Consider the following 23,870-nt stretch of genomic DNA (forward strand, 5'->3'; position numbering starts at 1 on the left):
TGTCTCTGTATACCTCCCTCCACTCTGCCATACAAATTATGGCTGCTTCAACTTTCCTGAACTTTGAGTTTTATCTCCTGACTATGCGTGATCTTCTTCTGATCCCCCTTCCTGACCCAGTCAAAGGTGTCTTTAGGAAGAAAGCTAGGAGGTCATAGGACTCATCTCTTCAGTTTCCATTTTCTCTGTGTTTCATGTTGTTCAATGTCAGAAAACTATTATTTCATATATTCTGATAAGTTCTCTCTCTCTCTCTCTCTTTCTCTCTTTTAACAGCAGAAGGGAAAGTCTAATTGCAGCTACTATCACGCATAGAAATTTGGGGTACTATAAAAATATCTCTGTGACCAATTTATGCTCACAGAGATCCTAACTTACTTGCTAGAGATAAGGGTTGAGCTTTGGTGTTTTATTTAGAAGTTCCCCCAGGTTATCCTAATGTTTATTCTGGACCAAGAACCACTGACCAGAGGAAGTTCCTACATCAGTCTTGTAGGAAAGATTGGGTTCACATGGTCAGAATAAGTGGAGGAAGCTGAAGCCAGAGAGTGCTTATCTTCATGAGCAGGTCATCTCTTGGGGATGGGGAGTTGTAAGAGGCATGAGAACAAATAGTTCTTCCTCCTCCTCAAATATGAGTATGAGCTGTTCCCGACATCTCCCTCACATACTCCTCCCCTTTTTCCCCCTCCCCTTTTCTTTTTTTCTAAGTGGCTGTTTGGAGGGAGGCCCAAATCAGATTTAGATGAGAGTCTCTCACTGGCTGCACAGTGGAAAACCTGGTATATGAGTCAAATCAATTTGTAAGCCCCAAAAGATGCTAGGTCCTGATGATCATGTTAGGATGAGGTCATTCAGATGGGCCCCAATCCAATATGGTTGGTGTTCTTATAAAAAGGGGAAATTTGGACACAGAGACAAACCCATACAGAGAAAAGATGACATAAATGCACATGAAAAAAAAAAAAGCCATTTGCAAGCCAAGTAATACCTAAGACTACCAGAAGCTGGGAGAGAGGCATAGACTAGATTGTCCTTCACATTCCTCAGAAGGAACCAACCATGCTGACCTCTTGATCTTGAACCTCCAGCTTCCAGAACTGTAAGGCAATAAACTTCTGTTGGTTAAGCCACCCAGTTTGTGGTACTTTTTATGGCAGCCCTAAGAAGCTCATACACCCAGCAAGCTTTACAAAGTACGTAAGTCCCGCACCAGTTCCAGAGAGTCTGATTTAACTGATCTCAAGAGTAGCCTGAGAAGAGGCATTTTTTAAAAAGCTTTTCCAGGCGAATATGTCAACACTTCAATTAAAAAATAAATAAATAAAGCTCTGCCAGGTGATGTGCAGCAAGGTTTGAAAACCACTGTTCAGGAGACCTAGGTTGATGTCAATAGAGAAAACTCATTAAAGTTTATCTCCGCCCTCCTTCATCCCTCCCCGCAGACACGGATGGATCCCTCCCCCATTTCTTCAGGATCACCAAAGTGGGAAAATCTTTGGAACCCTGGTTACAGCTTCTTCCTAGGGCTTCTTTTATAATAAAGCCACCTAGAATCCACTATTTCTAGGCTTCAAGAATTAATATGTAAAATGTAGTCATAGTACAGCTGCAAAAATCCCTCTATTAGCTTTATGTTAACAGAACTTTTCTCATAGTTTTATATGGCAGGAAACAACTGCCAAATCATTCGCCTCTGTTTTCACTTGAGTGCTGTGTGTACTATTGATGTCCATTGGCTTGCACCCAGAGAGGCCCTGGCTCTTGAAGAGTTGTTATTTTTGGGACACCCTCCTTGACCCTGAGGTCCTGTTTGTGTCTGGGATTCCCAGCCCCTTTCCATTATCTCTGCAACCCCATGCACCTGTGAGGGAACTGAGACCAACATTAACCTTCTCTAGGCTAGGCGATTGAGATTCTACACCTCATTATGTTTAGATATTACTTCTAGGAAATAGCCTTGCCAACGATAAAAGACTAACATGAGTCATGATAGTTTTTCTTTGAGTAATAACTAACCATGGAGACTGGTCATCGTAAGACAGTCAGAGTAGCATTTCCTGTAGTAAAGATGTCCCAGAAGATGTTGCAAGGTAAGAGAGCAGCAGGCCACATGACTAACAAAGAATTGTGCATGTCAGGAAATATTTTGGAATATTAGCTGCTTGTTTTTATATCTGTGGGATGTTCCAGAATGCAATCAAATGTGTACCTCCAAAAAGACAAATCCTCAGATATGGCACAAAAACAGTAACTACAATGAAAGTACTTCTGCCTCAAGTCCTCCCTACTTCTGTTAGTGGCATCGTTATTCCTCCTGTTGCCCTAGCTTGAACTTCATTTATCTTTACCTCTGCCATCTCCCTCTATTCTATAGCACAACAAGTATTTGATTCAATTCAACACATATTTGGTGAGCACAAGCTGTGTGTCAGGTATTTTCTAGTGCTAAGGGCACGATTTCATATACTGTAGTTCTTGTGAGGAAACCAAACTATAAATTTATGATATTCTGAGTGTTTATATATGATATGAAAAAGTATATTAAGGACAGGAAATAATGGGAGGATACTACTCTCTTTAGGATGAGCAAAGGAAATACTCAGATACGGTAACTTATGAACCAGAGAAGTGAAGGAAGTAATGGAGTGAACCAAGGGGATATTGGAGAAAAAGCATTCCAGGCAGAGGAGGCATTGTCAAGGCCTTGTAAATTCCATAAAGAGCAGACACACAGAATCTGCTTATTCATTTTTGTTTCCTCATGCCAACCAGGCACTTGAAGTAGTCAAGTTTTCATTTATGCTCAACATGTTTTCATTCATTTGAAGTGAGAAAAATAAGTAGGTAGGTATTCAATGGTTATACCTACCGTTATCAGTATGACTGCTTTCAGATGGTTAAAGTAAGCTTCCAACCTGATGATTGACTATTCAATGCCCCCTCTGAGTGGTCAGTGCCCAAGCCAAAGCAGTTGTCAAATACTTTGAATGTCAGCCTGCTAATAAGTAGTAATGATACCATAACTGCAGAATATATCCCCTGAGCTCTAAGCCAAGGGTTGCAGATTTAAAAAACAAAACAAAACAAAAACAAACAAACAAACAACAAAAACAAGAATTAGGAGTTCATGCTAGTAGACCAGACCAGGGAATAAATTTGAGAGTTATATATAATAGATAATTCTCTTCTTAAAGAAACTGGGCTGGGAAGAACATAAGAAAGAATAAGACATCTGAGATGTTACAAATTGATCTGGAAGCTGAGATATTTAAAGGAGGAAACCTATCTGAATTGTTAACCTAATCTGCACTATTTATTATTTATACAGTTATTTTCTTGAGTTATGCTTTTAATACCTCATATCTCTTCACTATGATTTTGAGGGGAATTGACTGAATTGGAAATTTTAAAAACCTTGGAGTATTGTAAGAATCGGGTAACAGGGAATCAAGTTCCAGCTCTGGTCACATGGTGGTAGTTGTAGAGCCCAGGGTTGAGAAGATCTCTGAGGAAGAATGTGGACATGGGAAAGGGCCCCTTGATCAATTAGTGATGCTGCCAAGGGGCATGAAAGTGAAGCACAGTGGTGCCAAAATCAGATGTCTGCTGTCACAGGCATAGAGCTCCATGAATATCAACGAAAAGATAACTCAGTTCCATGAACTGGTGTAAAATTAGTTCCACAGGGTCAAGCTGTTCTCCAAACCATAACTCTGACTAGACTACAAGTGTCTCGTGACTGCAAGTGACTCCAATGAGGAATAAATGGCAAAGTAGCTTAAAAATTCATGGCTACACAGAAAACTTTCCAAGTAGTTTAAATTGAAAAGCAATGCACAAAAGGTAGAAATAAAGGCACATAACTAAGGATCAACAGAAGAATGCAGCAAGAAGGGTGTCCAGAAAGTTAATACTGGGAATAAGCTCAAACTTTCACACCTGGGAAGAACACCAAGAGGACTTTTAGGGCTGAGGCAAGAATAATATAGAAAGAATAGAACTGTAGTTTTATAGGTGACAGAATGATAGCAAAATTTGTGAGACATCCATCTCTTCTGCCAAAACAACTGATGTTTTGATTGGAAAGGATGAAATAGATATTGGAAAAAGAGAGTGGAATTGAAGTTCAGTGCATGCTCGGTGCTTGTAAGAAAGAACCTAGATGCTCTGATGGGTTCAGGAATCCTAATTAGAAACAACTACATCAGAGACTAAGAGGAGACTGGCTAACTTCTATCAGTTGTTGCTGTGGCTTCACTAAGAATGGAAGAGTACTTAGAGCCCAAATATTTTCAAATGACAAAGAATACTGATTCTGAAAAGCATAGATCAGCAAATTTGATAGCTATATAAAGCAAGATTCTAGAAGATCTTATTAAAAAAATTAGTCTGAGTTTTCTTAGGGAAAGCCTTATTGAAGAGCCTCACTTCACTTTGTCATAGTTTTTCTAGAGTAATAAATCAAGGGAACACATAGCAGTGCACCTGGATTTTAGTGAGCTTCCCACAGTGTCTCTAGGCATTCTTGAAGACAAAACAAGAAGTGTGCCTAATTAGATGGAATCATAACTGGCTTAATGACTGCTTTTGCTAACTCACTATAGGGAGGCTTCCTGTGACACACAGTAGGTTCTTTCCTCAACCATATCCTATTTTAGAAATGACATACCAATCATTTAGTATAAACAATTAGAAGCTAAGAAAATGGCATAATATCGCATGGATGCTGTAAGAACCACGGAAGACTTAACATTATGAGATAAAGGTGGCACAGTTTAGCAGGCACACAGCCTGGTTCTGTATTCTAAAGACGTCCACTGAATGAGAGAGATGAGATCATTGCTGACTGTAACTTAGCAGTTAGCACTTACACTACAGTGTCCACCTAGTTATTTGCTTCTTGAAATCTAAGGAATGTGTAGCACAAATTTGAAAAGTAAGAGTTGAGACTTCTGTCATTTAGAAGCCATCTACTTTCTGTACTTTTTCTCGGGTAATCAGGCAGCCTCCCTAGAATTGTTTGTTCTAAAGGGTTCATTTTAACAAAAGGACACATACATGAATGACAATAAAGCTTCAGACATTAGGATTTGGGTTATTTTTTTAACCAGTGAGTGTCTTTTTCACTCCTTTATAATAAATGGGTGATTTTAAAAAAATTTTTAATTAACATATAATGTATTATTAGCCCCAGGGGTACAGGTCTGTGAATCGCCAGGTTTACACACTTCAGAGCACTCATCATAGCACATACCTTCCCCAAAGTCCATAACCCTACCACCCTCTCCCTTCCCCCCTGGCAACCCTCAGTTTGTTTTGTGAGATTAAGAGTCTCTCTCTCTCTCTCTCTCTTTTTAATTAATTAATTAATTTATTTTCAGCATAAAAGTATTCATTGTTTTTGTACCACACCCAGTGCTCTATGCAATCCGTGCCCTCTCCAATACTCACCACCTGGTTTCCCCAACCTCCCACCCCTCACTGCTTCAAACCCCTCAGATTGTTTTTCAGAGTCTGTAGTCTCTCATGGTTCATCTCCCCTTCCAATTTCCCCCAATTCCCTTCTCCTCTCTAACTCCCCTTGTCCTCCATGCTATTTGTTATGCACCACAAATAAGTGAAACCATATGATAATTGACTCTCTCTGCTTGACTATTTCACTCAGCATAATCTCTTCCAGTCCCGTCCATGTTGCTACAAAAGGTGGGTATTCATTCTTTCTGATGAAAGCAAAATACTCCGTAGTGTATATGGACCACATCTTCCTTATCCATTTGTCCGTTGAAGGGCATCTTGGTTCTTTCCACAGTTTGGCGACTGTGGCCATTGTTGCTATAAACATTAGGGTACAGATGTCCCTTCTTTTCACTACATCTGTATCTTTGGGGTAAATAGCCAGTAGTGCAATGGCAGGGTCATAGGGAAGCTCTATTTTTAATTTCTTGAGGAATCTCCACACTGTTCTCTCTTACAGTTTGTCTCCCTCCTGATCCCATCTTGTTTCAGTTAAATGGGTGAATATTTTTAAAAAATAATTAAGGGAGCCAAGGGTAGCAAAATATGAAATCCCAGAAGAATTATCCTCTCTTGATGTTTAAGAATCACAAGAATTAACATAATTGATCTGTCACATTAAAATTCTAACAACTCTTTGATGTCTTACAAAAGCAGTGCGAGTCATCACCAATTACTAAGATTTCTTCCTTTTTTAATTAATTGATTAAAGAAATTATTGCAAGGGAATGTCTCATAGAAAGTTACAAACTACAGATAAGTAAGAAAAATAAAATAAAAACACAAGGCATTTACAGGTACATATGTACAAATGTACATATTTGTAGGTGCTAAAATACTTTTTTTTTTAAAATCAGATCATATCAAACATGCTGCACTGTGATCTTCCTTTTCATTTACCAATCTCTGCCTTTTTATACCAGCAAAATGTTACTAGATCTAATTGAGTTTGACCAAATGTGCCAATTGGAGGTAGGTGGTTCAGACCAGGGCCAATCCAGGACTACACATTGATTATGGTTGTTCTGTCGATTACTTCTCTTCTTATCTAGCACGTTGCCCCAACCAACCGTGTTTTATGACACTCACTCACAGAACTGCTTTCCTGCAGCTAAAGGCTTAAAGGATTCAAGTAAAAGATTTCTGCCTTGAACACATCATAGGTGATGTAGTACATCATAACACAGACGCATCCTATCTGGACACCTAATTAGAATGTTGAATTTTTGTTTTAAGTGGTGGAGGTTTATGGATAATAAAAGGGTTTTACACTGAAGAAAACATAACATTAACCCAAAAGGAAAAATGGGAAGATTTGAAAAATAAATTTAGTGCCAATGACAAAAAAGAGGGTAGGTGGGTGAGCGGGGTGGGGCACACAAACAGCCCCTACCTTCTTCCTACATCTGTGTTAGCAGTGGTGTGTCAGACATCAAACCATCTCAGACAGAACCATCTCAGATTTATCACTGGAAGCAGAGCTCCCGAAGATGAAATAAGAACCCTGAGAAGGATTACGAATGACAAGGGCGGTCCAAGCCTGTCCACACAATTTATAAAGAGAGACTGGAATTTTTTCTTTTTTTACTTTTTAATTTTTTATAAACATATAATATATTTTTATCCCCAGGAGTACAGGTCTGTGAATCGCCAGGTTTACACACTTCATAGTACTCACCATAGCACATACCCTCCCCAATGTCCATAACCCCACCCCCATTTCTCAACCCCCCTCCCCCAGCAACCCTCAGTTTGTTTTGTGAGATTGAGTGTCACTTATGGTTTGTCTCCCTCCCAATCCTATCTTGTTCCATTTATTCTTCTCCTACCCCCTTAACCCCCATGGTGCATCTCCACTTCCTCATATCAGGGAGATCATATGATAGTTGTCTTTCTCTGATTGACTTACTTCGCTAAGCATGATAGCCTCTAGTTCCATCCACATTGTTGCAAATGGCAAGATTTCATTTCTTTTGATGACTTCATAGTATTCCATTGTGTATATATACCACATCTTCTTTATCCATTCATCTGCTGATGGACATCTAGGTTCCTTCCATAGTTTGGCTATTGTAGATATTGCTGCTATAAACATTCGGGTGCATGTGCCCCTTCGCATCACTACGTTTGTATCTTCAGGGTAAATACCCAGTAGTGCAATTACTGGGTCATAGGGTAGTTCTATTTTCAACATTTTGAGGAACCTCCATGCTGTTTTCCAGAGTGGCTGCACCAGCTTGCATTCCCACCAACAGTGTAGGAGGGTTCCCCTTTCTCCGCATCCTCACCAGCATCTGTCATTTTCTGACTTGTTAATTTTAGCCATTCTGATTGGTGTGAAGTGATATCTCATTGTGGTTTTGATTTGTATTTCCCTGATGCCAAGTAATGTGGAGCACTTTTTCATGTGTCTGTCGGCCATCTGGATGTCTTCTTTGCAGAAATGTCTGTTCATGTCTTCTGCCCATTTCTTGATTGGATTATTTGTTCATTGGGTGTTGAGTTTGCTAAGTTCTTTATAGATTTTGGACACTAGCCCTTTATCTGATATGTCATTTGCAAATATCTTCTCCCATTCTGTCAGTTGTCTTTTGGTTTGGTTAACTGTTTCCTTTGCTGTGCAAAAGCTTTTGATCTTGATGAAATCCCAATAGTTCATTTTTGACCTTGCTTCCCTTGCCTTTGGTGATGTACCTAGGAAGATGTTGCTGTGGCTGAGGTCGAAGAGGTTGCTGCCTGTGTTCTCCTCAAAAATTTTGATGGATTCCTTTCTCACATTGAGGTCCTTCAACCATTTTGAGTCTATTTTCATGTGTGGTGTAAGGAAATGGTCCAATTTCATTTTTCTGCATATGGCTGTCCAATTTTCCCAACACCATTTGTTGAAAAGGCTGTCTTTTTCCCAATGGACATTCTTTCCTGCTTTGTCGAAGATTAGTTGACCATAGAGTTGAGGTCCTATTTCTGGGCTCTCTATTCTGTTCCATTGATATATGTGTCTGTTTTTGTGCCAGTACCATACTGTCTTGATGACAGCTTTGTAATAGAGCTTGAAGTCCGGAATTGTGATGCCACCAATGTTGGCTTTCTTTTTCAATATTCCTTTGGCTATTCAAGGTCTTTTCTCGTTCCATATAAATTGTAGGATTATTTGTTCCATTTCTTTGAAAAAAAAAATGGATGGTACTTTAATAGGAATTGCATTAAATGTGTAGATTGCTTTAGGTGGCATAGACATTTTCATAATATTTGTTCTTCCAATCCAGGAGCATGGAATATTTTTCCATTTCTTTGTGTCTTCCTCAATTTCTTTCATGAGTACTTTATAGTTTTCTGAGTATAGATTCTTAGCCTCTTTGGTTAGGTTTATTCCTAGGTATCTTATAGTTTTGGGTGCAATTTTAAATGGTATTGACTCCTTAATTTTTCTTTCTTCTTTCTTGTTGTTGGTGTAGAGAAATGCAACTGATTTCTGTGCATTGATTTTATATCCTGACACTTTACTGAATTCCTGTACCAGTTTAGCAGTTTTGGAGTGGAGTCTTTTGGGTTTTCCACATATAGTATCATACCATCTGCGAAGAGTGATAGTTTGGTTTCTTCTTTGCTGATTTGGATGCCTTTAATTTCCTTTTGTTGTCTGATTGCTGAGGCTAGGTCTTCTAGTACTATGTTGAATAGCAGTGTGATAATGGACATCCCTGTCGTGTTCCTGACCTTAGCGGAAAGGCTTTCAGTTTTTCTCCATTGAGAATGATATTTGTGGTGGATTTTTCATAGATGGCTTTGATAATATTGAGGTATGTGCCCTCTATCCCTACACTTTGAAGAGTTTTGATCAGGAAGGGATGCTGTACTTTGTCAAATGCTTTTTCAGCATCTATTCAGAGTATCATATGGTTCTTGTCCTTTCTTTTATTAATATGTTGTATCACATTGATTGATTTGCAGATGTTGAACCAACCTTGCAGCCCTGGAAATAAATCCCACTTGGTCGTGGTGAATAATCCTTTTAATGTACTGTTGAATCCTATTGGCTAGTATTTTGGTGAGAATCTTCACATCTGTGTTCATCAAGGATATTGGTCTGTAATTCTCTTTTTTGATGGGATCGTTGTCCTGTTTTGGGATCAAGGTGATGCTGGCCTCATAAAATGAGTTTGGAAGTTTTCCTTCCATTTCTATTTTTTGGAACAGTTTCAGGAGAATAGGAATTAGTTCTTCTTTAAATGTTTGGTAGAATTCCCCTGGCAAGCCATCTGGCCCTGGGATTTTGTTTGTTTGGAGATTTTTGATGACTGTTTCAATCTCCTTACTGGTTATGGGTCTGTTCAGGTTTTCTATTTCTTCCTGGTTCAGTTGTGGTAGTTTACATGTCTCTAGGAATGCATCCGTTTCTTCCAGATAGTCAAATTTGTTTGCGTAGAGTTGCTCATAGTATGTTCTTATAATTGTTTGTATTTCTTTGGTGTTAGTTGTGATCTCTCCTCTTTCATTCATGATTTTATTTATTTGGGTCCTTTCTCTTTTCTTTTTGATAAGTCTGGCCAGGCGTTTATCAATCTTATTAATTCTTTCAAAGAACCAGCTCCTAGTTTCATTGATTTGTTCTCTTGGTTTTTGTTTTTTTGTTTCTATTTCATTGATTTCTGCTCTGATCTTTATGATTTCTCTTCTTATGCTGGGTTTAGGGTTTCTTTCTTGTTCTTTCTCCAGCTCCTTTAGGTGTAGGGTTAGGTTGTTTACTTGAGACCTTTTTGTTTCTTGAGAAAGGCTTGTACCGCTATATATTTTCCTCTCAGGACTGCCTTTGCTCTGTCCCACAGATTTTGAACTGTTGTGTTTTCATTATCATTTGTTTCCATGAATATTTTCAATTCTTCTTTAATTTCCTGGTTAACCCATTCATTCTTTAAAAGGATGCTGTTTAGTCTCCATGTATTTGGGTTCTTTCCAAATTTCTTCTTGTGATTGAGTTCTAGCTTCAGAGCATTGTGGTCTGAAAATATGCAGGGAATGATCTCAATCTTTTGATACCGGTTGAGACCTGATTTAGGACCCAGGATGTGATCTATTCTGGAGAATGTTCCATGTGCACTAGAGAAGAATGTGTATTCTGTTGCTTTGGGATGAAATGTTCTGAATATATCTGTTAGGTCCATCTGGTCCAGTGTGTCATTAAAGGTCTTTATTTCCTTGTTGATCCTTTGCTTGGATGATCTGTCCATTTCAATGAGGGGAGTGTTAAATTCCCATACGGTTATTGTTTTATTGTTTATGTGTTTCTTTGATTTTGTTATTAATTGGCTTATATAGTTGGCTGCTTAGGGGCATAGATATTTAAAATTGTTAGATCTTCTTGTTGGATAGATCCTTTGAGTATGATATAGTGTCCTTCCTCATCTCTTATTATAGTCTTTGGCTTAAAATCTAATTGATCTGATACAGGGATTGCCACGCCTGCTTTCTTCTGATGTCCATTAGCATGGTATATTGTTTTCGACCCCCTCACTTTAAATCTAGGTGTCTTCGGCTCTAAAATGAGTTTCTTGTAGGCAACATATTGATGGGTTTTGTTTTTTTATCCATTCTGATACCCTGTGTCTTTTGATTGGGGCATTTAGCCCATTAACATTCAGGGTAACTATTGAGAGATATGAATTTAGTGCCATTGTATTGCCTGTAAGGTGACTGTTACTGTATATTGTTTCTGCTCCTTTCTGATCTATCACTTGTAGGCTCTCTCTTTGCTTAGAGGACCCCTTTCAATATTTCCTGTAGAAATATTCTACAAATATTTGGTGTTTGCAAATTCTTTCAGTTTTTGTTTGTCCTGGAAGCTTTTTATCTCTCCTTCTATTTTCAATGATAGACTAGCTGGATATAGTATTCTTGGCTGCATGTTTTTCTCATTTAGTGCTCTGAATATACCATGCCAGCTCTTTCTGGCCTGCCAGGTCTCTGTGGCTAAGTCTGCTGCCAATCTAATATTTTTACCATTGTATGTTACAGACTTCTTGTCCCGGGCTGCTTTCAGGATTTTCTCTTTGCCTATAAGACTTGTAAGATTTACTATTAGGTGACAGGGTGTGGACTTTTCTTGTTGATTTTGAGGGGGGTTCTCTGTACCTCCTGGATTTTGATGCTTGTTCCTTTTGCCATATTAGGGAAATTCTCTACAATAATTCTCTTCAATATGCCTTCTGCTCCCCTCTCTCTTTCTTCTTCTTCTGGAATCCCAATTATTCTAATATTGTTTCATGTTATGGTGTCACTTATCTCTCGAATTCTCCCCTTGTGGGCCAGTAGCTTTTTGTCCCTCTTTTGCTCAGCTTCTTTATTCTCTGTCATTTGGTCTTCTATATCACTCATTCTTTCTTCTGCCTCATTTATCCTAGCAGTGAGAGCCTCCATCTTTGATTGCACCTCATTAATAGCTTTTTTAATTTCAAGTTGGTTATATTTTAGTTCTTTCATTTCTCCAGGAAGGGATTTTATATCCCCCGAGAGCATTTCTCAAATATCTTCCATGCCTTTTTCGAGCCCGGCTAGAACCTTGAGAATCATCATTTTGAACTCTACATCTGACATATTACCAATGTCTGTATTGATTAGATCCCTAGCCTTGGGTACTGCCTCTTGTTCTTTTTTTTTTTTTTTTTTTGGTGGTGAATTTTTCTGCCTTGTCATTTTGTCCAGATAAGAGTATATGAAGGAGCAAGTAAAATACTAAAATGGTGGCAAAGACCCCAGGAAAATACGCTTTAACCAAATCACAAGAGATCCCAAATTGTAGGGCGGGATAAAGGGGATAAAAGGAGTTTCAGGAAAAAAAAGAAAAGAAAAGAAAAAGAAACAATTAAAAAAAGAAAACGAATAAAGAAAAAATATAAAAAAGAAATATATATATATATATATATATATATATATATATATATTAGATAAACTAATTTAAAAACTTAAAAAAAGAAAAGGGTAAAAGTTAAAAAAAAATTTAGCAGAAGAGGAAAAAAAATTGAAAAAACATTAAATTAACTGCAAGACTAAAGAATCATGGGAAGAAAGCCATGAGTTCTGTGCTTTTCTTTCTTCTCTGGAATTCCATTGCTCTCCTTGGTATTGAATCTGCACTCCTTGGTAGGTGAACTTGGTCCTGGCTGGATTTCTTGTTGATCTTCTGGAAGAGGGGCCTGTTGTAGTGATTCTCAAGTGCCTTTGCCCCAGGTCGAATTGCACCGCCCTTACCAGGGGCTGGACTGAGTAATCAGCTCGGGTTTGCTTTCAGGAGCTTCTGTTCTCTGAATGCTTCCCATAGAGATCCAGAGGACGGGAATGAAAATGGCGGCCTCCCAGTCTCTGGCCTGGAGGAGCCGAGAGCTTGGGGCCCACTCTTCAGTGCGCCTTCAGAGAATAGCGCCCAATAACTCCCATCTCCCTGGCCTCCGGCCACACTCCGAACTCACCGAGCCTGCAACTGGTTCAAGGTAACTCCGAGCTGAGAGCTCACTCCTTGGTTCTGTCTCTGTAGCCTGCTTCCCCGTTCTAATACCTGCAAGCTCTGAGACACTCAGACACCCATGATCCTTCTGTGACCTGGTGGGACCTGAGGCCATGCATGGGTTTCACCCTGATTTAGCCTCTGGAGCAATGTCCCTCAGCAGAACAGACTTTTAAAAGTCCTGATTTTGTGTTCCGTTGCTCCGCTGCTTGCCAGGAGCCGGCCCCTCCCCCCGCAGTCTATCTTCCCGGTGCTTTGGATTCACTTCTCTGCCAGTCCTACCTTTCAGAAAGTGGTTGATTTTCTGTTTCTAGAATTGCTGTTCTTCTTCTCTTTGATCTCCTGTTGGATTTGTAGGTGTTTGCAATGTTTAGATAAGCTATCTAGCTGATCTCCTGCTACCTGATGTAGTCTCAGCCTGCTACTTCTCTGCCATCTTGACTCCCCCTGAGACTGGAATTTTTAAATATAATTTATATTTATATTTATAAAATTTATAAAATATTTATAAAATTTTTATAAATACAAATTTTCCCTGATAGTAAAATGAGATGAGAGAGTTGAATAGAAAAGACTTGACATGTAAAGCCAGGACAGAATGACCTAGTAACAGAGGACCAAAGTGTGATCTCATCTTTTACACTCATGCATTGTTTTGTCAGGCAAAAATTATGTTTCCCAAAACACCAGATCAATTCAGAAGAGGTTACAGAAGATTCTATAAACCTTTTTCCATCCTGCAAGCTGCTGTAAACTGCAGAGTTTCAGCAGTTCCCCCCTGGAATCTAGGACAGGACTTGTGTGTGTGGGATAACCAGCCACATGGGGCCTGCATCGAGCTGGGATCATTGTCTCCACTGGGCTGGACTTTACGCCTACATGAATTTCAGCTGTTGACATGGGTTAATAGGAATAGATCCAGGAAGCCAAGAGGAAAGACTGCTGCTGTTTGATCCAAACAGAAAAGTAAGGTAATAGCTACAGTGAGGAGGAAGCAAGAGAAGATAAGGTTGAGAAGAGCGCTGAAAGCCTTACACAGCTCCAAGGCCATGTAACCATTTGTAATGACTCCATAATCTGTGTACCAGAGACACCCCACCTCCCACTTAGAGAAGAGAAGAAGAGCAATATCCCTGGAGGCTCATTGATAGGTGTCTCATATTAGAATCTGGGAATAAGATGCTAATTGTACACTGGTTTGGGATAAAGAGATGAAATTGTCACAGCAACTGAGATTTTCCCTCTTTAAAAGTTGTGAGCCAGGTATCTCTCATCTTTATTTCCTATTGACATTCCCAGTCTGCTCAGATGCTGTGGCTGACCCCAAAATATTATTTATCTTTCATAAGAAAATGAAACAGATCTCTGCCCCAGATTCACAGGGCTGTGGACCCAGGCCTAGGGAATCCAGAGACACCAGGAGGCATTTTTAAGAACCCACATGTACTGGGTGTTGTCCCAAATTAATGAAACAGATGCCACATTTGCCCATGAAGAGGCCACATCTAGAAGCACATCACAGTATACAGGATTTCAGTCTATACAGTCCATAGGTCACTCATACATCTGTCTGGAAGGGGTTTCATGGGTCTGGGAAGTCATATTTGAAGATTGTGGGTTAATTGTTAAAGATTTTTTAGAATACTTTCAATGTGGTAGGATAGTATTTTTGAAAATATAATGGATATAAAACAAATTTTCTTCTTTATCTTCTCCCTGCACAGCAACTACACCATTCTGGTCCTGTGAAATCATGGGAATATTTGAAGATTGTGGGTTAATTGTTAAAGATTTTTTAGAATACTTTCAATGTGGTAGGATAGTATTTTTGAAAATATAATGGATATAAAACAAATTTTCTTCTTTATCTTCTCCCTGCACAGCAGCTACACCATTCTGATCCTGTGAAATCATGGGAAAATAAGCAAGCAAAAGGATTCTTCCTGGAACTCTTTGCAAAAGCCTCAGCCCTTGGAGAAACAAAAAGTTTTCTGTGGACAAATAAAATGTTTGAGAGAAACATCAGGAGAGAGAGAGAAAAAGAGAGAGTGCAGAGTGCTTACTGCCCATCAGACAAAGATGCCCCAGATGAAATGAAGGGTAGGGGCTGAAACAGACAAGGAGGTAAAAAGAACAGAAAGGTGGGTGGACTGTTTGCCAGGAACAAGGACTATGTTAACAAAGGCCTGGGTGGAATGCTTGCTAGAGCAGCCAGGAGCCATGTGGGAGCTGGGTTAGTATCCAGGCCAACCCAGCCCTCACTGCAATGAGTGTTCTGTCTGTTGTAGGGTCTAGGTTAGCTAATCCTTGCATGGGTACTTGCAAAGGACTGCACTTTGACTAGATCTAAAACTTTCCTGGTAATCATCAAACAGAGGTGATGGAAATTCACATCTAAAGAAATTACTCCCTTGTAATTTCCTAGGATGTCTTTCAAAACTGGCAAAGTAAAATGGTGTTGGGGAAAAAGAAGTCTTCAGGATCCAGTCAGGTCCTAAGCAGAGCCAGCTCAAGGGCCAGGACAGTAAAGAACCAGCTGCCTTACAGTTGGGGCTCATCAAGTTAGAAATCTGAGAATCTGTGCGATGTGCATTTTACCATGAGCTTGGTAGCACCCACAGCCTACAGCCAAATACTTCTCTCTCATCTCTGCACATTAGGTATTAGATTGCTAGAAGAACAATACAACAGGATAGAAATCAATCCATTCTACTCATGGGAATTCTTCCTGGTGTGATGGGACTGAAATAAGGTAATTCTAATTAAAATGACTTAAAATGTCCAGTTCTAGGCTAGATATGCCAGCAAAGTAGTAAATCAAAGGCAATTTGTTATGAAGTCTGCTGGTCTACTGATCCTATTGCTAAAAGGACAAAAGAGTAAAAACACTGATATCTTGAAATGTTGACAAGGACATACAATCTGTGTTGAAATTTGTATTATTTCATAATTAAAATGTACAGGTATTAATCAGAGTGCTAAATTAGTTTCTTATGGCTGCCATAATAAATCATCACAAACTTGGTGGGTTAAACCAACAGAAACTTAGGGGCACCTGGGCAGCGCAGTCAGTTGAGCATCTGACTCTTGGTTTAGGCTCAGATTGGGATCTCATGGTCAGGAGATCAAGCCCAGCATTGAGCTCTATGCTCAGCATGGATTCTCCTTGAGATCTTCTCTCCCCTTCCCTGCCCCTCCTGCTTGTATGCTTTCCACCCACCCTCTCTAAAATAATAAAATAAATCTTTTTAAAAAAACCAACAGAAACCTATTCTGTCAAAGTTCTGGAGGGTAGAAGTCCACGCTCCCTTGAAAACTTTAGAGAAAATTCCCTTCTTACCTCTTCCTAGCATCTGGTGGCTCCCAATAATCCTTGATGCTCCTTGGTTTGTAGCTGCATCTCTCTAATATCTGTCTCTAAGTCTTCACATGGCATTCTTCCTTGTGTGTGTTTCTGTGTGTCCCCTTCTTACAAGGACACTAATTTTTGGATTTAGAGTGTACCCTATTCTAGTATGAACTCATCCTACTTACATCTGCAAAAATTCTATTTCCAAATAAGGTCCCAATCTGAGGATCAGATGGGCATGAATTTTGGTGGGGACGTTATTCAACCCACTACAAGTGGTACAAACAATGGCACTGGAATAGGTTCTCAGGGGCCTTCTTCTCTTCCAGGCATTAACACTTTAGTTATTGTACTGTGGGGAAGTTGAGAGGGGCAGTCTAGGGAGAGGTGTTTATGCTGCTAGGGAGGTAAAGAAGATAGAGGCTGGGTGAGGGACATAGAATATCATCTATTTGCCAACGGGAAATGGACTTTATTCAACATTTGAATAATTTGTACAGCTGTATATTAACCTCAACAATGATATTGCTAAAAATGATTATTAGAGTGCTGGCACCTGGGCTCAAAGCAGACCCTCCACCAATCCTAGTAACACTCGTACCTGTGCTCTAGGCCAGACTTAAGAATGTTGAGAGGTAGAGGTTGCATCAAATAATTTCTTACTTACTTACTAGAAGGGAATGAGAACATTTTTAAAGATATAGAAACCAGATTCAAGTAAGAAATTCAAGTAAGAAAATGTAAGACAGGGGCACCTGGGTGGCTCAGTAGAATGAGTGCCTGCCTTCAGCTCAGGTCATGATCTCAGGGTCCTGGGATCGAGCCCTGCATTAGGTTCCCTGCTTGGCAGGGAGTCTGCTTCTCCCTTTCCCTCTGCCACTCCCCCTACTTATGCTTTCTCATGCTCTCTCTCTCTCTAAAAAATAAATAAATAAATAAAAAAGAAAGAAGGAAAAGACAAGACAAGAAAAGAAAATGTAAGACACAGAAAGAACAAACTGGGTTTATTCTAAGTGAAATGTTTTCTAAGTTTCAGCAGACAGCATCTGACCACTATTCCTATTATTTTCAGTTATCAGAGCCAGCCAAGGTAGAAAAAGAAGAGAAAGGCAAGGCTCACCCTTGATAATGAGGGAAGACAGCTTTGAAAGGAACAAGGGGGTGGTTCCAGCCAAGGTCCTAGTAGTTAGTGATGGGGAAGCACTATCATGACAGCTGATAGGTTCAATAACAGTTTCACAGGTCTTTGAGGAGTGTAGGAGGTTCTTTAAAATTGCTCTAAGAGCTGGTTGCCTGGATGAATAAGTCCCACTTTGATTAGTTATTGTGAAGACCAGGGAACTGAAAAAATTTAATAGATGAGTTTGGGATCCTGGGTATACTTTAAATCATCTGGAAATAGCAAAGGCCCACCAATGTTGTTCCATGTCAGATTTATCCCACTATATCTATTTATCTATTTCCTTGTACCAGTGGGACCCTGAGAGGAGCTAGTGGCAAAAATGCAAGGAGTTGAGCATTAATTGCTACATAGTAGGTCACAAGTTTCCCTATATTCACATCATTTTAGGAAAAACATATGAAACACCTCTGATTGAGAGTTTAGGGATGTTAGGGTTATATATCTTACATATTAAAGTATAACATGTACTTCAGTACGTGATATTAAAATGGAAGCTCCTTTGAGGTAATGTAGTCATCAGGGATACAGATATATCTATGCCAGGAGCTAAAATCCTGTGCATGCTATTTCAGTGTTGATTAAAATCCAACTATGATAAATGGTTTTCAGTACTCACTAATACTGTTATATGCTTATCACCCAACATCTATGTACCAATATCTATAAAAAGATGGAAGCAGAAGAAAGACCTATTTACAAACATATTCCCTGTCTTCTTCCCAAGGATGCAATTAAAGAAAACTCCCCTTCTTTTAAAATCCTAGGGCTTTGAATCAGGATGTTTATTGATATTGGAGGAGGAAGAAGAGAAACAGAACTCATAACATTTTCTTCCTCTATGAAATTATCTTAATTGAATTTAGTGTGGAATTGAGTAGAATTGAGTGAATTCTGACCTGAGAGTCAGAGAAACAGATATAGACAGGGACAGAGAAAGAAGATAATTGCATCTAGAAAATATCACAGGGATTCCCTGAGAAATGGGGGATTCTGAGACAGAGATCTGTGAGCAGAAAGCTATTTGGGTGTTCTCAGCAACAACTGTGAAGACAGGCAACATCAAAAGACAGAGTACAAACTGGCATACAGTTGCAGCAAAGACACCATGCAGTGCAATGGGGAGCTCTGACTCTGGGGAAGTTCTGCAGAGATGCCTTCAGTTGAGGGAAGGGGCTCAGGCCTTTGTCCTGTGAATCAAACATCACCAGGTGAGAGCTGGCCCTGGAAAGAAAGCATAACCTTGGGCAAGGCAACTCCCCTAGAAAGCAGGACAATTCCTGCAGGGGGAGAGGGAGTATTGGCCATGGTCGCTCACCAGGCAACAGTTCCAGAACCTGGGGGAATGGTATCTCCATCCTACAGACTGGGCAGCACATTATAGCAGCCACTGCAGGAGGGAGCTCTTCTTGTACATGGAAGGAGCTGAGTTAAGGTGATGCTCTTGGTCTCTCTTCACATTCTCTCACCTTTCTATGTTGGGGGTTGGGGGAAAACTCAAGGAGAAACCAGGTATGGATAGCTTAATTCTCTTCCCTTTGGTGGGGGTAGGGGGTTGGGGAAGGTGAGAACTTCCAGCAGGAAGAATGAGGCTGCTTTCTTCTCTACTTTTCTCCTTCCTGTGGGAAGAACTATAGGAAATAGCAAAATAGAAGAGTGAGAAACCCACTCACTGTCTTGTGTTTGTTTATACTTCTGGTGAAAAAAATAAAAGAGAAAGGGATGAGGCAATTTTTAAGAGCCTGTTGGAAAATCTACATGAAAGAATATCCCACAGTGACTGTCAGAACAGAGGAGGATAGGAACAAAAGCAGAAGTTAAAAGTTGTTCATGTGTTATTGTAGACAAGGAGCCTGTGACTTGAAATATGAGGTTTGGCCTTCTTTTCATAGCCACTGTTACCTCAAAACTGTTACTCTTTTACCAAGTAACATCACTGTTCCTCTGAGGCTGATGGTATCCTGCTATCCCACTCCTGCCTTCACATGATTTCTGACCTCAATTAACCACTTGATCATCCCTCACCTCACTGAAGGTTATAACAACTGATTCGCAGTCTTCCATTACTCTCCAACTCTAACTTTTTGTCTGTAAAATTTCCCTTGACCCCATCACTAAGCTGATAAGCACAGAAATGTCTAAACCTCCTTGAATCAAACAGAAGGACAAAGAGAAGAAAGGTATATGGTGTAGGAGCAATATTGGCTGACATTTTTGAAAAATTTTCCATCACATTTCTCTGTTATTAACAAACTTTTATCCCATCATACCCAGCAGGAATCCCCTCAGAAGGCTCTCCAAAGTCTCTGTGGCCTACAGTACCTCTCTGAGAGAAGAGTAAGTCACAGACTCTATTGCTAGAGACTTTGAAGTCTAGCTAGAAGACAGCCACTTAAGCAAGGTTACGACAGTGTGATGAGTGTTATTATTTTCATGTGAATACCATACTGTGGACTATAGACTCAGGAGCTATTTCACTCTGTTGAGGTGGGAGGAGATGTTCATTCTAGAAAGTCTTAACATGCAAGACACAGTGAGGTGGGACTGGAATGATGAAGAGAAGAAAGGTCAAGGTCATCTGGAAAGAAACAAACAAACAAAAAAAAAGTGAAGGAAGCCATTGAAGGTATGAAAGAGTTTGTATTGGAGTGTTAACACCAGCAGCTCTGAGGTCCCTAACCCTGACCCTAACCTTCCCTAACTCCCCCCAGTCCATGCCTACCACAGCACTTTGAACAGAACAGTTGCTTAATGGAGTTGGTATATTTAATATAAGAGGTTTCCTTTATTCTTGACAAACTTGTTCTAGAAAATTCTTCACATATTTGGTCCATAAAGACTGTATTTCGCATCCCATATGTGGAGTTCAGTAAAGATATGAAGGTAACCAAAAGACTTGACAGCCAAAGAACATTTCTATATTAAAGTCTATCAACAAGGTTGAATAAGTGGCATGGAAAAATGGCTATATGGAGAGGGGTGCAGGAAGGGAGGCAAACCATAAAACAGACCCTTAACTGCAGAGAACAAACTGAGGGTTACTGGAGGGGAAGTGTGGGGGGAGGGGTTAAAAAGGTCATGAGGATTAAGGAGGGCACATGTTGTGATGAGCAATGGGGTGTGGTATATAAGGGGTGTGGTATATAAGTGTTGAATCACTAAATTCCGCACCTGAAACTACTATTACACTGTATTAACTGGAATTTAAATAATAACTCAAACCTTTAAAAAAAAAAAAAAAGAAAGCAAATGGCTATATAAAACCTTAATTCACTTGTAACTTTAATGAATTCAAAGGTTTTCCTTCCACCTGTAAATGAGTGTTGTCATTTGCCTCCCTAACAACTATTCCCTTTTCTTCCAACAATTCTGATTTTTGCATAGTTACTAAGCTAAGTCTTCTCTTTATCCTCTCTTCTATCTTCCCACTCTACTGAGCATTCCCACATTCCTACATTAACCAATAGGAACTCTACCACAAGCTCTTCCTCTCCAGCTTTGAGAACATAGCAGATGGGGGGGGGGCATCAGAAATTAATTTCTCCAGCTCCCTCCCTATAGGGTTATCACAGGCTGGCTCAATCTCCACACTAAAGGAATCAGTTCCTGTCAGTGGCCCTCTTCATGTGGCCTGTCTCCAGGTATTGGCAAATACTCCCTTCTATCATACTTTCAGGCCCAAGGATGTTGACAACCCATGCTCTGACTGGCCAAAAACACTGTGATCTTCACAAGAGTTGTACCTTCACAAATAATTCCTTTTTCAAAATTTTTTAAAAAAATTCTTATCAAATTCCTCAATTCAATGTGACTGCTTCATTCTTCCCACACTCTCTGGTCCAATCAGGAACCTAAGCCAATCAGCACATCTTTCACTGGCTGCCATGATGGCTGGGCACATGTCCTTTACAAGTCTGCTCACAGTAAAGGTCAATACTTTGCTGAGAATGGTAAGACAAAGATGTTCACTATATTCTGCTAGATATGAAGTCATGAAGATGCATACTAGGAGCTGCTAGAAAACATCTTGCAATCATAAGATCAGGTCTGAAAATAGAGCCAACACCTAAGAAGAAAAACCATGAGGTACATATAAGAGTGATAGAATAGTTGTCCCCAAAGATGTCCATGTCCTAAAACTCCACAATGATGACTATGTTAGGTTATATAGAAATAAGGAATTAAGCTGACCTTGTGATGGGGAGATTAATCTGGATTATCTGAGGAGGCCTGATGTGATCACAAGAGAGACACAAAAGAGGGAACTATAAGATGGTAACATGAGAATGACCTGTTATTGCTGCTTTTGAAGTTAGAGGAACTGGCCATGAGCCAAAGTATACAGACAGCATTTAGGAGCCATAAAATGGCAAGAAAATCAAATCCTCTCCTAGAGCCTACAAAAGAAACACAGCCTCGCCAATACCTTGATTTTAGCCCAATGAGACCCATTTCAGACTTCTGACCTCCAGAATCTTATGAAAATAAATTTGGACTGTTTAAGCCACTAAAATATGTGTTGAATTTGTTATAGCAGAAAGAGTAAACTAATACAATAAAGAAATGTAAGCCACTGGAGTCCAGCATGGCTGTTATTGCACTAAAAGAATCTTAATTGTATAATATTAAAACTATATAATATATGGCTAACAAATAAACTACTTACCAATAGGTGTATTCTCCCACTAACCTCCTATGATGCTCTTTCAAAGATTCTAGTTAAACAATGATGTAAGAAGTAAGCAAGACAGTGGTGCCATGTTGGGAAATGGCAGAGATATTGAGAAGATGAGGGAATTAATATTGTATAGAAAAGAGTGAGTGGTGGGTTACCTGCCTTGTTGTGTCTGACTCTTGATTTCCGCTCAGGTCATGATCTCAGAGTTGTGAGATCGAGAGCCACATGGGGCTCTGTGCTCAGCAGAAAGTCTACTTGAGATTCTCTCTCTTCCTCTCCCTCTGGCCCCCCTTGAAAATAAATAAATAAATCCTAAAAAAAAAAAAAAAAAAGAAAAGAGAGGATGGTATATTCAAAGTAATAGAAGAGAAGTAGCAAGAAGTTGGGAGAGAAAGGATATATAAAGGTGAATAATATATCACCCTAGGAGTGTCTGGGTGGCTCAGTGAGTTAAGCACCCACCTCAGCTCAGGTCATGATCTCAGGGTCCTGGGATCAAGCCCCATATTGGACTCCCCACTCAGCAGGCAGTCTGCTTGTCCCTCTGACCCTCCTCCCCTCACTCATGCTCTCTCTGTCTCTCTCTCAAATAAATAAACTCTTTTAAAAAATACATTATCCTGGATGACAGAAGTGTTATATAAGTATTGTAGAATAATTTTAATAATCATTATTATCTTTAGCAATTCCTTATTCTTTAGAAATGTCATCATAACACTTTTCAAGAAAGCCATAACTCCATTAGAGTAATGAGCACTCTGAAGATCAGAGAGGTTAAGCAACTTGTCCGATAATATAGACAAGCTAACGAATGACAGCTGAAATTAAACAGTCTCTCTGACCCCACAGTCTGCAGATTTAAATACTTGGCTATCCTGTCAACACAGATACAAGATTCCAAGCCTCAAACATCCAACCATCAGATCCTTATATCTGTACGCAGAGCTCAATAACAATTGTATATCTTCCCATATTTTGCTTACTACGTTATGATTAACTTAGTGCTTTAGGTAAAGGAATCTCTGGCTGGAAGTTTGACCTCTTCCCTCCATTCCCGTCAAAGGCTTTTTGTCATTTGTGTGGTTTTGAAAAAGTTACTTCACTTCTCTGGGTTTCAATCTGTTGTCTTTTCTGGTAAATAGGCTTGCTGATTATAAAGTTCTTTCAGGCTGTTATATCCTCTGTGTTGTGGATATAGCAAAGCTAAAGAATTAAACGCTGAGCTATTTACATTTCACAGAGTAGGCAGAAGGGGCCACTTCCTGAACAGGGCTATGATAAACTATTTGAAAAGAATCATTCAACAGTTGAGTTTAAAATGAAGAGGTAGTTGTTAGAGGTGGGGAGATGAGAGAGAAATTTATAGAATTCATTCACATCCCCTTAGTAGTCCACAATTCATGGACTAACTAGGAGCAAAAAAAGTTTTCCACTGTAGCATCTTCTATATTCCTGGAGATTCTCCCCCCAGCCCAGTACTCCAAGTACAGGAAATGTGACAGGTGCTGAGGTGCTGTGAGTCTCTGGGAATAGTTTTGTGTTGAAGCTTTGGAATCCAGCCACATAGGTGAGAAAGTCCAAGTTGGCATTGGCACTACCTACTGGCAGCCAGAATAAGCAGTGATGTTGAGGAGTGGACCACAGGCAG

At 39.7% G+C, this 23,870-nt stretch overlaps 1 long non-coding RNA gene across 1 annotated transcript in view; it reads left to right on the forward strand.

Annotated features, from left to right (window-relative positions):
* Nucleotides 1-23,870, forward strand: part of LOC309860595 — a 961,417-nt gene that overhangs the window by 826,658 nt on the left and 110,889 nt on the right. The gene's annotated exons all lie outside the window — the stretch shown is intronic.

Source organism: Mustela nivalis (assembly GCF_964662115.1).
Source record: "Mustela nivalis genome assembly, chromosome: 2".
Classification (NCBI taxonomy): domain Eukaryota; kingdom Metazoa; phylum Chordata; class Mammalia; order Carnivora; family Mustelidae; genus Mustela; species Mustela nivalis.